Source organism: Zalophus californianus, chromosome 10 (assembly GCF_009762305.2).
Source record: "Zalophus californianus isolate mZalCal1 chromosome 10, mZalCal1.pri.v2, whole genome shotgun sequence".
In the NCBI taxonomy this organism is placed as follows: domain Eukaryota; kingdom Metazoa; phylum Chordata; class Mammalia; order Carnivora; family Otariidae; genus Zalophus; species Zalophus californianus.
The window spans coordinates 54,078,471-54,093,159 of NC_045604.1; positions in this window are offsets into that span (position 1 = coordinate 54,078,471).

Sequence of the window (14,689 nt, forward strand, 5' to 3'; positions counted from 1 at the left end):
AGGTATGTGGTAGTCTCTGAAAGAATTAAAGTCCATCACTAAATTTCCCTGCAGAGTATATAATAGATAAAAGTAACAAGTAGCTCTTTAATATGCATTGTTGGCTTCTGAAGATGGAGGCATCTTTATTCCCTGCACATGTTTCATCTTCTTCATACCCCCAAGCTAGCATGAGTGATATCTAACAAAGGAAAACAAAAGTCAAGCTTTCACCTCTTTGAGGAGTAGAAAGTCCTCCCAAGAGCTTAAAAGTTGGTTAAGCATAAGAAATCAACTGATACTGGGCGCCTGGGTGGCTCAGTCGTTAAGCGTCTGCCTTCGGCTCAGGTCATGGTCCCAGGGTCCTGGGATCGAGTCCCACATCGGGCTCCCTGCTCCGCGGGAAGCCTGCTTCTCCCTCTCCTACTCCACCTGCTTGTGTTCCTGCTCTTGCTATGTCTCTCTCTGTCAAATAAATAAATAAAATCTTAAAAAAAATTAAAAAAAAAAAAAAGAAATCAACTGATACTTAGACCATGCAAGTGAATACTTTGCATCATTTGAGGACACACACACAAAAATATTCTCCAATGACTAGTACTGTTTGGGGGTGGGTTGTTTGTAAGAGATGACCTTTCCTCCTATAATTATGAGGATTTCCTAAAACTAATCAACTTCTGAACTAGGGGTCTTGGACTTCTGAACTAGTTGTCCTGCACTTTCACTTTGCACTCAGCCCCACAAATTATAAAGCCGGTCCTGGCTGGCCGACATCCATGAGAAGAGGGGTCATGTCCTTTTCCTCCCCCCGCTCCTGTTTTGCAATAGATTTCCCTGTTCTTCTACTCCTGATATGGGAAATAGAAAGGGAAAATGTGAGGGAGGGTTGAGAAGGATATATTTTTTCCCAGTTATATAAATAATCAGTTCAGAGTCATTATTCTATACTTCCCTAGGAAAATGAAGGTTTTTTGGGTTTTCTTTTTAAGGACCAAAGGGTCAATCATGTAAGATGCAAACTAAAGTGTTTGTGTATGTGTGATGTCCGTGTGTGTATTAAACAAGTAGCTTTCACTGTGTGCCAGATCTTACATCAAGAACTTCATGTAAATTGTCTCATTCATTACTCAGAACACACTATGAGGTAAATGCTGTTATTATCCCAACTTACAGATGGAGAAAATGATGCTTAGAAAGATTAAATCACTTGTCCCAGATCACATAACAAGCAAGGGACACAACTCTATTGACTCCAGATCCAATCTAACTGCAAAACCCATGTGTTCCAACTCTCAGCTGCGCAGCCTGGGCTGGAGTGGGTTTGCACATAACTTCCATGAGAAGCAACTACTGAATGCTGACTATGTGCCAAGCATTTCTTATCTATGAATTTATTTAATCCTTATTACACTCTGTGACATGGATACTTTTATTATCTCCATTATATAGACAAGACAACAGAAGTTAAGCAAATTGTCCAAGGTCACCCTACTAGAAAGTGTTGGATATGGATTTTTAAATCACACTATCTGTCTCTAGCATCTGACCTTTAACCATGACCTCATTTTGCCTCAGTGTAGGAGAAATTATCCAATAGAACATAATCCAAGATCTCTTCTGAGCATAAATCAGTATGGAAAAATTACCAGGTTATTTCTTTCAAATTAGCCCTTCTTCTAAGCTGACTGAGGAATATAATATTCTGACATGAGACTGCCCTGATATATTTCCAGGACTCGCCACTCAAGGACTGACCATCAGCATACCCCATAGCAGTCACTGTGTCCTTATCTCCCACCTTCTCCTCCAGAATTCCTGTGTCATTCCATAAAGATATGCCTTCTTTCTTTCTCTCTCAGTCTTCAAAGGTCTCTTAGCACCAACTTTTGAATCTATTATTGTAAGAGACATGAGGAAACAGGCAACCAGTCCACGTATATTGATGGCCATCTCCTCACCTACCCTCACCAAGCCACTCTGTCCTTCCTCTGGCCTGGGACTTGCTAGGTCAAATAGAATCAGCTCACTCTGAACACAAGCCATGGCTGAGGAGGGACAGTGGCCAATGGGAGAATTTCCAGATGAATAAGATGACCTTCAGGTTCTCCTGTGTTTTCTCAGCCCACCATCTCTGCCTAGTCTTTTCCAGTGAGTACCTTTTTTTTCATAAGAACATAGTCCTGCTTTCTCTCCCCAGAGTGGCCACAATGTAGGAAACCACACACTGACCTATATGTCGTGACGACCCTGACATATGTGGTTTAGAAATGCACCCATTGAGCAGGGGTTGGGTCACTAATCTTAGCAGTATCACTGGATTATTTCACTGGTTTTTCGTGCAAGTTCTAGAGATAGAAGGGGTTTTTCCCTGATGGGGGGTGGAGGAAAAAGAAGAATGAAGAAGGGGAATTACTTGTGACATTCACCTTCCCACTGTACTAGATGACTTGGTAAGATAATTTCAAAGGACACTGATTAAAATATTAACAGTTCTGACCCCCAGAATGGACTGAATTGCTATAATGTAGTATTCAAAGACAAGTTGGATTTTCCTCCAAAACATCTAGAGTATGCCTAGAGAAGTTTCTCAATAGGTATCTGAATTAATACCAACTTGTATTTGTTTGTATTAATTTCCTGGGTGCACATTTGCTCCCTACTTCCCCAGCTAGATTATAAGCTCTTTGAGGGAAGGAAATTTTTAACAATTCTGTGGCATGGTCCATTTTACATTTCATAGTTCTGAGCATACTAGAGGAATCCACAAGCCAAAGATATCTTAGAGGAGTTGAGTGTCCAAGAGATAGAAGCTCCTTCCTCAGAGCCCTCAAGATAACTCAGAAGTTTTTCAGATTTCCAGGGGTACAAGCTATTAGTTTGTTAAGCCATCTTGAGATGGGAACAATGCTTGTGTTTGGGGCTTAGTATAAGAAAATGAAATCTACATTAGGTTCTTCAAATCAGACATTTAACTTAAGTGAATAAATAAAGACATGTGTACACTTTGAAAGGGAAATTTCACCCAGAGAACTTAACATCTGGCAAAGTTCTACTCTCTTGAGGTATACTGTACTTCCTTGAAGCCCAAATGAATTTAAGAGTAGCAAGAATTAGTTCTCATATCCTACCTCTTTTTTAAAAAATAATAAACTCTTACATTTGCACATAATTTTATATTTTCCAAAGTCTTTTTGTAGTCATTATAAAATTTGAGTTCTTATTGACCCAATGGGCTAAGGCAGGAAAACATACACCCAGAGAAATTAATTGATTTGCCAAATGTCAGAGGGTTCAGGGAAACTAGGATTAAAAACCCAGAGGGGTTTTAGTGCAGTATTGTTCCTCCATGGTCATCCACTTCATAGACAACCATTCTTTTATTCAATTGGTTGACAAGAATGCCTTGAATATGAATTTCAATAAAGTTTATAAAGCACAGGAATTACATACATGTAATCTACCCAGATTCCAATGCATCTTATTTCTTTTCTTCAGTTTTATTCTTGACTGTGGTTTACAACTTCTAATTTATCATCTACATCCTTTCCATAATTTCTGTTTTCTGGCTTTATGTTTCAGCAAGTTCTTTGCTCAAGTTACTGTCCACTCCAGCTATTGTCCAGTTGTTTAGACCAATCTGAGTGTGGGATATGTGTGCATGTGTGTGTGATTTGACAACCAAGGTTTGTTTATTTGGTTTTGGCTTATTTACAATTTCTCTTCTTACAAAAATGTGAAGGGTTGTTTTTTTTTCCAAATAGGATAAACACATTTTTGTGTTGCATTTTCATCTCCCAAGTATTTATTTTTTTAATGGTTTTGTCTTTTTTTAATGGGTTAACAAAAACAGAAGTACTTGTGTGCAGGCAGTTTATTTGGGAAGTGATCCCAGAGTAAGTGAGGAAAATAAGACAAGGAAAGGAGAAGAGCCAATAAGGGATATGCTAACATGTGGGTTATTAGTGTGGGCAACTGGGGCAGATCTTTCCTGAGGACTTTCTGAGAAAAAAATGGAATGCATCTCTGGATCATACCCTTTCCCTTGACACATACACACATGTGCACACATACAGGCACACACTTCCAGGTAACATTTGCTTGCACTGAAAGTTGATCTTTGAGATGTGAAAAAAGGCCAACATTAGGAATCCAGATGGTCTCATATTTGTAGTGAAGAAGTTCTGGCATAAGCTAATGAAACTGGCACACTAAAGTTAACAAATGCTTGACCATTCTACTCTAAGGACACTCTGGTTAACCTGACTGATTTATGAACTTGTTTTGCTGAAGTTGACCAATCACTGCTAAGACTAGCTAAGACCAGGACAAACCCAGAATAATCCTTTTAAATCGCACAGAAGAGACCAATGTGAAGAAAAGTAACCTCTGTGATGACACACCCTGAATCTTCCCTCTCCATTCATCATGTTTACAATGCCATTTAATGAACATGTGGTCCCATGATTTCTGAATGTGAGTGCTCAGAAGGGAGGACACCTTCCTTTTTCCATTTATCTAATTAGCATATTGCATTCAACCTAAGTACCCCATGACATCCTGACCTCATTCTTAAATGTACCCAACCCCAGCCCTTCAAGGAGGCAGATTTGATCATTTTTCTCCCCTCTCCCTGCTTGGCACTCTGCAATAAAATCAGCTGCAAAACTGGTGTCACGCTTGTGTTACACATCAGGCAATGGATTCTTGTCTGGTAACATTAATAGGTATAAAGAAAACTTTGTCAGAACTGGAACAAATCTACTTCTTCCCTCAAAGCCTAAATGTCTTACATGATGATGGAAATAGTCAATGCTGTTTTATGACCCATGAACAGAACTTTGCCCATCCTCAGACTCAATCTTCAAATGGTGAAAGAGGCTAAGGTCAAGATCAAAGATTATTAGTAGCTACTTAAAGCCAACCCAAGTACAATACTGTTTGAAGATAAACTCACAATAGAATAAACCCAATAATGAACTTAGCAAAATCATCCTTAAGATGTTTGACTTTAAGGAAAATAGCTTGACCTGTTCCAACTTGGGCAAAGCTTTCTTGATATCTATTGGGTGGTGCTAGAGCTTATGCCTGACTAATATGAGCACCATCTGTGTTTCTGATCTTGATCTTTTTTTCCCTGACATCAGAGATCCTAAGTGAGGACATGGAGCAATAAATTTAGTTGTTCCTAGTACCATTCACAGATAATTTATAATCTTGGGAAATATTACCTTATTATGTTTTTCAGTAGTTAAATCCTACATCACCTATAGATCCTTATGTAAAAGCCTCTTCTGCTATTAGGAATCCTATTGTTTCTAATAATAACATAACCAGCTGAAAATCTTTAAGTTTTCTTTTCTAGAACCTACAAAGATTTCCACTTGAACACACATTCATTTATCCCCTGTGCAGATTTAATTTTACCACAACCTCTCAATGCCACATTAACATAAATGTTAGCACTTAGAAGGAAAGGTATTTGACAAAAAGCATCAAAATATGAAAAAAATGCTTCTGGGAGGACAGATAGTTTTCTCTCCCAAAATTAACCAGAAAATAGTAATAAAGAAAGTAACCAGATGTTAATAAGTGATTACACCCAGAGGTACCATTTACACATGAAAGAACTTTGCCATGTATTGTAATTCAAGACATTTCAGGAAAATATATGTAAGTGTGAGCTCTGCCTTAAAGGACCCTACATAACTGACCACATGTCTACTTCACTTTCTAAGACTAATTAATTAAGAACTCAGTAGCAATCTACAAGGTAAAGTGTTTTTCACAAACACCTTATACAACCTTCATAAGAACTTTGTGGAGTAAGTATCACTGTCTTGATTTTACAGATGGTAAAATGAAACTCAGAAAAGTTAAATGACTCACTTAAGGTCACACATCCAGTAGAGGCAAATCTGGGACTTCCTTGGGGTCTGAGATCCAAACTGAATTCCCTTCCCACTGCACTAGGACTGGTTTCCACACATGAGGACACGATTCCTTTGTGTCCAGAAAGATGCTAAACAGACTATTGCATAAGTTGTCACTGAACAATTTTAAATATAGGCACAAGAAAGGGAAGAAAAAGAGTGGAAGAGGGAGCAAAATAGCAGAAGGGATTTTTTTTTAACTTTGAGAACACTAATGGTTTCTAAGCAGTTGAACTAAAGATAATAATGAATATTCTTAAAAACTTTCTTCATGATAGTTCTAGATACCTCAATAGTCTTTATCTCTCTGACTGACTAAAATTCCAGATCTTTTCATTTCTGACCTGGTGTATCAATCATGAAGTAATTGGTATCAGTTCTTAAATGGAAAAGTAGTTATGCCACATGAAATTTAGAACATCATATACTTGTAAATCTGTAATTAATTTACCTGGAATTAAGGAATTCTTCCCACTCTCTGATGGGTACACATGGAAGTTAAATTAGGCTCTCTGAAGCCTTCTCTGATAAGCTGTCAAGTAGCCAAACTTGACTGAGAATCACTTCTGATATAATTGCCCCTAAGTCCTTCCATTTCTTTAAGCATTTCCATATGAAAAAAAGGGGGGTTTTATTCTGGCTATTTTTAATGATAGAAAGCATTACTGAATATTAACAATTTCTTCGATATGGTGCCAAATAGATAGACAATAATAACATTGGAGAGGAGATAGCAATGCTGAAAGATCCAACCCAAGCTAAACTGTATTCTCTTTACTGCATTATCACATCTTCAAAAGCAATTATGCCAACATGGCATCATTTCTTGGATTTATCTGCAGTTATGGTCACTTCTCAGTCATTTCACTTCCACAGTAACTTCCCATTAAAAACCCCCACAGAGGGGCACCTGGGTGGCTCAGTCAGTTAAGTGTCTGACTCTTGATCTCAGTTCGGGTCTCAATCTCAGGGTCATGAGTTCACACCCCACACTGGGCCTATGCCCAGCATGGAGCCTAAATTTTAAAAAAAATCCCAAAAGAGTTACAGAATCCAAGAATTTCAGAGTCAGAAGGGACCTCTGAGATTGTATCTGCTTCCATGTGTATAAAGATAGCAGTGAAATCCATTTTTTGCTACCTGTATAAAGTTGAGATCTGAATTTTCTTCTTTTAAGCAAGGTATGATTCAGAGGTGGTGAATTAGGGTGAAGCTAGATTACCCCTGACTACCCTCACACCCAAATTCAGCTGGTAGAAGGAAGGGAATGGGGTAAAGGGAAGAAAAGGGAGCAAATCCATAATCTTACATGTAGTGAGTTACCACAAGGTACTGAAAGGAAGCAGGGGTGAGTGTATGTGTGCCACGTAGAGAAATACCTAGTATAAGATGACTATTAAGAGCCATCAGGCCCTAAGTCATGTTTTAAGTTTGCTTATGGCTCTGTTCCCTCTTCCTATGGGATATTATTCCCGTATCAAGCTATGCAATGAAGAAAAGCAGCCTGCTAACACATGTTAAATGTGTGGTTAAAAAAAAAAAAAAAAATGAGAAGGAAGTAGTTTGCATAGTCCAAGTCAACACTCATATTTCAAAACAAAATCAAAGAACACAACTTTCAGTACCTCATCTCAAATAAAAGTATAGAGTCCTCGTGTACATCCCCCTCCTCTCAAAGTTTATGTTGGAGTTCCTCACTTAATAGGCCTGCTTCCATCAAGAAAAGTTCACAGAATACATCTGCTGGGTACTCACTATCCACAACAGATAAACGAGAATGTTCACAAAGCTCACCATTTTGAAGGAGTTGGGGACGATACGATCTGTTATTCCTGGAGCCAGATGTCCCCATATTGTCATCAGCTGGATTCTTCCCTCTGTTGCTGTTAAGAAGAAAAGTCTCTCTATTCCTTCTCAGCACCACCTTAGCCTTCTCTATTTTGCTGGTTCTCTCCACCACTACCATCTTGTTTCTCCATCTTCACTCTTTGTCTTCCTTTCATCCTCTTCCACTCCCTGAAGCAGCCATCACACTCTTCACTCTGCTAATGTGATGAGGCACAAAACTCATCTGATACGCGATATGTCAGTGGAGTTCATATTGATTGCCTGGTAACAAAGCAAAACCAAAATATAAACAATTCAATCATGTTCTCTTTTAGAGAAGTTTGGTAATTCGCTGTTGTCAAGCAGGATGTGAGCTATTTCCAAATGTCTGCAGCTACTTCAATCCTAAATATTAGAAAGAAACAAAAATGCAGGGCTGGCCTTGCATGAAAGCAGTGGATCCCTTCGGTATAATTTGGGACCCAAAATGCGATGCTAGAGATTAGGAGAGGATAGCAAGGATGTGAATGGGGGAAGAATAAATGCTGTAGATTCACAGAGCTACCAGAAACTTAAGAGATCATCTGACTGAACTGCTTAATTTTTACAGATGAGAAGATAGAGTGCCATGGACTTTAAAAGATTATTCAAGATCACCTTGCTAGTTAGAAGCTGCCAAGACTTAATTCTCCAATGATGCAATTTTTTGGTTTATTTTCTAATTGTATTACTTTTTCAAAAAAGGGGGCCTTGCACACCAACCATCTACCATATACCATATAACCAGATTCCTTTTCCTTTCACGTTAATAACTAGACTTCATTTTTCACCCACTCCACATCTGACCCATTGTCTCTTATATCCAGAATGCATGTAATTTGCTCATCTTCTCATTTTACCTCCTTGGTTTAGTGATTTTGGAAGTGACTTTGGTCCCTCACCCAGGTCTGACTTTGTTTCTAGTACTTACTCTCTGATTAATCCTCAGCTCAACACATGATGCCCCAAATAGCTCCATTCTCCATCATCAACTTCTTGTTTCCATTCATTCCTTAGGGCACTCAGAAATGAGTTAGATGTAGCCCTGCTTCCCTCCCCAGGTCCAAGCTTGCAGAAAACCCTGTAGATTGTATGCTATACTTGCAGGGATTCGGGCTAACAATCAGCATGGATTCCTTGAGATTTCGTGGTGTACAACTCCTGGAGTACAGATCCCTTGTATATAACAAGGACCTCCACCTAGCAGCCTTAGTGTAAGTTCACACACCAACAACTCTGACCCAAGAACAAATGCAGTGGAGGCTCATAGAAACCTGAGTTGCCACATCCTGAACAACTAATATTTTCTCAAAAAATGCAACCTATCCCAGGCTGTGACTGACTCTAGAAGAACCCAGATGCCTCCACACCACAGTTATCTCTACAGATGGCAGCTGGGCCTGGTTGGTCTTCACCAGACTCACATTTCTGGTATCCTCTCTAATCTCCATGATTTAATCTCTTCTATACTTTCATCATTATCACTGTTCTATGCTTCTTCTCCTTTGCATCTTCCCTAACAATCTTTCCCACACTTTCAGTCACCCCCTGGGCACATCCACAACGTGTCAGTCAGAATTGTTCCGGATTCAAAAGAATACAGCCACCCCACTCTCTGAATGTCTTTTACTCTTCCATTTCTTTCACTCAGTTACCCTCCCTATACCTGGTTTTTATCTTAACCAGATCCATCAATCCTGTGACACCCCCCCTCCACCTTTTCCCAGTTAGCCCTTTTGTTTCCACTTCCTTCCTTAGCTGGCTGTAAATATTTAAAAATGCAGCACACCATTCCTAGGGAATCTCATCCTTTCCTACTGGGTCAGACAATATCAAATCTTGTCTCCAGCTCAAATCTCCTCCTAAAGGTCATCGATACATTAAACTAATGGACCTTTCATCACTGAAGATTTCATAGACACCAAAACCTGACATCTCCATAATTGAACCAATTATTTTCCTAGTAGACTTGTTCTCCTAAAATAGACTAAATTCTGGCATCTATTAGAGAGAAAATTGCTTTCATCTATACCATAACAGCTGCCTGCCTGTTTAATAACCTAAACAGAAAATTCAAATCATAAAGTATGCCTCATGGCTTCCCCTACTGCTGCTACCTTGAGAAATCATAGGCTCAGATCCCCTAGACAGTTATCAACAATAACTCTTTAGTAGGGCTGCTTTCAGGCAATAGTGATAGAATGAACCAAAAATGGTTACAACTCTTAAAGCTATCCAACTGTCATCTACATATGGCCTGGTTGACTACATTTTGGGTCTTCCCACTGTGAATCCTGATCGACTTGCTCTGTTATATGACCTGATAAACTTCCCTCATCTCTTAGTCTGGCATTTCAGATACAGCTTGCCTATAATCTTTGCTCATGAAATAGTTTCTCCTCAGTCATCTAGCCCAAGCCACACATTTCTTATGAGTTACTTCTTTACTGTCCAATGACCCACTTAAGAAACCAATGTTTGCAAGTTTATTAATCACCTAATCTTTACTTATTCATTGCTTGAGTCCTTCACTATAAGCTTCATAAAGACAGTGACATTTTTGTTTACCACATTGTATCTTCAGTCCCCAGAACAGTAGTTGGTGCATAGTAAGTGCCCAACAAATAAATATTTGTTAAATATGTGAAAAAAAAAAAAAGGATGGCTCTCTGCTTTCTCGTTGGCAACTTATGGTTGGAGGAGAAATGAATCAAAAAATATTACTTTGGACTTTTAACAGCTTAAAATTAAGAAAGATGAGAGAAAAGAAAAATACTGGGGAGAAAAAAAGTCTAAGTATAAATATGTGTATTAAGGGGTGCCTGGGTGTCTCAGTCGGTTGAGTGGCCAACTCTTTGATTTCGGCTCAGGTCATGGTCTTGGAGTCCTAGGATTGAGTCCCACATCAGACTCTGTGCTTAGCAGGGAGTCTGCTTCAGGATTCTCTGTCTCCTGCTGCTCCTCCCCCTGCTCTCTCACTCAAATAAATAAATAAATCTTAAAAAAAATAAAAATAGGTATATTAAATATATAGGTATAAGTAAGAGATTTGGTGGTAAAAAGAAAATAAGTAAGGCAGAGAACACTAAATAGTTAATAAGAAAAAAGATTTGTGAAAGAAAATGTGGAGAAGGTCAAGAAGTAGAATAGCACCTAGGTAATTAAGAAATATAAAACTTTGCATCCCTGATATTGAAGCTCTCCTTGGTTGGGAGTTGAATCTATTATAATGGCAATAATAATAGCCATCATTTATTGAACTTTAATTATGTGCCTTACACTCATAAATGCTTTAAACACAGAACAACAAAAGCGACACACTTTGGGACAACCAGGCAAAGAAAGCAGAGATGAAATCAACTGAGTTGGGCATGGGTAATGAGAACTGTATGAAAAGAAATCACATCTGGAGAATTTTCAATATAAGACTTAACACTGGGGGTGCCTGGGTGGCTCAGTCGTTAATCATCTGCCTTTGGCTCAGGTCATCTTCTCAGGGTCCTGGCATCGAGCACCGCATCGGTCTCTGCTCGGCGGGAAGCCTGCTTCTCCCTGTCCCACTCCCCCTGCTTGTGTTCCTGCTCTCACTATCGCTCTGTCTCTGTCAAATAAATAAATAAATAAATCTTAAAAAAAAAAAAGACAACACTGAAAGTGTAAAAAACTCAATTGTGTAACTATGCTCAGGTACTAAGATTCTTAAACTGTAATAACGCAATTCATTGAATTCATGATCGTGGGCAAACTGTGGTGCTACCTGTAACTCACTAACCATTCTACAATGTTTATAGCACCCCACTTTGTGAAATGTAATGGGAAGACAGAAATACATAAGACAAATCTCAGTCCTAGAGACAGAGACCTGAAAGATGCCAGATGATTAAAGGCACAGGACAATGATGCCTACATAGGAGTCCAAAGTAGAAGTGACTCCCTAACTATAGGAGTAATAATGATAACATTTGGAAAGGATTTTAACAGAGCAAGATCAGACAGGAGCTTTTTCAGGGAGGGAGATTTAGAGGACAGAATCTTTTGTTTCAGCACCAAAGACAACTGAGCACATGTTCTTGTCTGAGGAACTGAGGTTATCATGGGCTTCCTCAATCTCCTTATACTACATCTCATCTATAACTGCATCCTCTCCTTTACTTTCCTCCAGTCCCTGGGAAAGGGGAGAACTTTCTCCTGTTTCCCAGTTTCTCCCATCTCCTTGTAGATCTTATTCTGTTGATTATTCAAATCCTCTTGCTACTCTTCCTCAATCTCTTTATTGTCTATAAACTTGGTCATATCCTTCCCTTTCAAAACATATGTATTTAACCTTAAAACACAATCATCCATCCAAGATACTGCCTTCTGTTTTTTCCTACTTTTTGAGGTCAAATTTATAGAAGGAGCAGATTATCCTACTGCTTTAACTCCATCCCTTCAGGCCCTACCACTCTGCAGAAACAACTCCAGCAAGATCCGCAAAACCCCTTAATTGTCAAATGCAAAGGAATATTTCAATGCTTATCTAATTGTTTATGCTATTGCCCTGTTTCCCAAAGAGTGTTTCTTAGTGTTATTATTAATAGTAGTGATATAAAAAGAAAGGAGAGTGATTCATGGCCAAATAAGCTTTGGAAACTTTACTTTGGAAATTAAAACTTAAGGGTTTCTTTACAGCAAGACTTCTCAGAGATAGTAATAGGCTAGTGTGTGCATGCATGTGTGTGTGTGTGATTCTGCAAGAGAAGTATGTAGATTTCAGCATTTCTCACAATAGTTGACCACAAAATAATCTTCCAAATAGCATTCCATAGAAGGATTATTCCTTGGAACACTCTTTGAGAAATACTCTTTCTTATCCTTTGACACAGATGACCATTCCTTTTGATATTTTTTCCTCCTTTGATTCTGATACCTCAGTTTTTGCTCTTCTGTTATATCCTTCCACTTCTCAATCAAACATTGCTTTCTCTATCCAACCTTTAAAATTAGTATTTTGCTTGCCTCTATATTAGATCTCTTCCTCTGAGTGTTTTTTGAATAATCTCATTTGCCATCCTGATTTTACTACTGGCTATGAACTACTGATTCTTAAATCTATGTGTTTAATCAAGATCTCTCACTGCATTTCAGAGCATACATCTAAAGGTCTTCTTAACTTCCCCACTTAAATATATTCCAATTATCTCTAACTCAACATGTCCAGAACTTTTTCCTGAAACCCTGATCTTTTCTTGTGTTTCCTATCATGTTGAGGAATACCACTATCCATTCAATCGTCCAAGCTAGAAAATCACCCAAGACTTTTCCCTGCCTTCCCTTCACGTATTATTAGTCACAAATCCTACAGCTGTCCAAACTATGTAAATACTATACATACGTATATCCTATAGATATCTAAACTATCCAGTTTTCTTCATTTACTGAACAAGTATTTATTGAGCACTAACTATACACCAGATACCAGTCTAAGTGCTTTAGATACAGCATCAAACAAAATAGATAAGATCCCTTCTACGAGCCATACATTTTAGTAGGGACAACACAAACCATATATATGTGTTATAGGCTGAATGTGCCCTCCCAAATTCACATGTTGAAATCTTAATCTCCAGTATCTCAGAACATGACTATATTTGGAGATAGAGTCTTTAAGGAGGTAATTCAGTTAAAATGAGTTCAATAGTATGGGCTCTAATCTAATATGACTGGTATCCTTACAAGAAAAGAGATTAGGACAAACATGTGAAGACACATGGAGAAGAGGCTATCTATAAGCCAAGGAGAGAGGCTTCAGAAGAAACCAACCTTATTGACACCTTGACCTTGGACTTCTAGCCTCCAGAGAAAATAAATATCTATTGTTTAAGCCACTCAATCTCTGGCACTTTGTTTTGGCAGCCCTAGCAATCCAACATAAAATGTAAACAGATTTTAAAAAGAAAATTTTAGGGATGCCTAGGTGGCTCAGTCATTTAAGAGTCTGCCTTTGGCTCAGGTCATGATCTCAGGGTCCTGTGATTGAGTCCTGCATTGGGTTCCTTGCTCAGTGGGGAGCCTGCTTTTCCCTCTGTCTGCTGCTCCCCTGCTTGTTCTCTCTCTCTCTCTCTCTGACAGACAAATAAATAAAATGTTTAAAAAAAAGAAATTTTAGATGGTGAAAAGTGCTGTGAAGGAAATAAAACAGAGAAATGTGATGCAAGGACTAATGCTCAGAGATAAGGACCAGCCTAGCATATTCTAGGGAAAAAGATGGATAGAAGGAAAAAGTGACAGGAAATGAGGTCAGAGAAATGGGCAGGGCCAGATCCAAAAAGAAAGCTCCAGCCCTGACCCAACTGCAACTCTTGCACAAAAGTAAGAAGAGGAAGGAACACACTGTCCTTACCTTCCCATGTTGAAGTCAGTGCAGGAGAGAAAGCATGAAGTCTGTTCCCTGCTTTAAAGCAAACCCTAACTTCTAAGACACCAGACTCAACCCAGAGGACATCAGACTCTTACCTATAAGATTAGCTACTCCTGCTCCTTTGGAGAAAACATGTAAGAGGTAGAAAGAAACACAGAAACCACACTGCAGGTACTTCCCAGAAAGTATGGAGGGTTTGGAGGGACTTCCTTTCCATATGGGCCATAGAGGAATATGGAATGGGGAAGAAAAGAGTCTTCCTCTAGAATGCACCTAAATTTTCACTATTAATTTCAGAAATCATCACACTTTCAGGATTTCTACTAGTCAATAACATGTAAACACATTCACTCAATTCCTCAGCAAAGCTGAGGTTGCATGATAAGCTGAGGCTGACAGGTGGAAAGGTTGTGAGCCATCCTGAAGAACCATTTCTATGAGCTGGGTGACATAGGCTATTTTAAAAGACTCTAGGGGCACACATTCCATCACAGGCCCTTAGAATTTGCTTAAA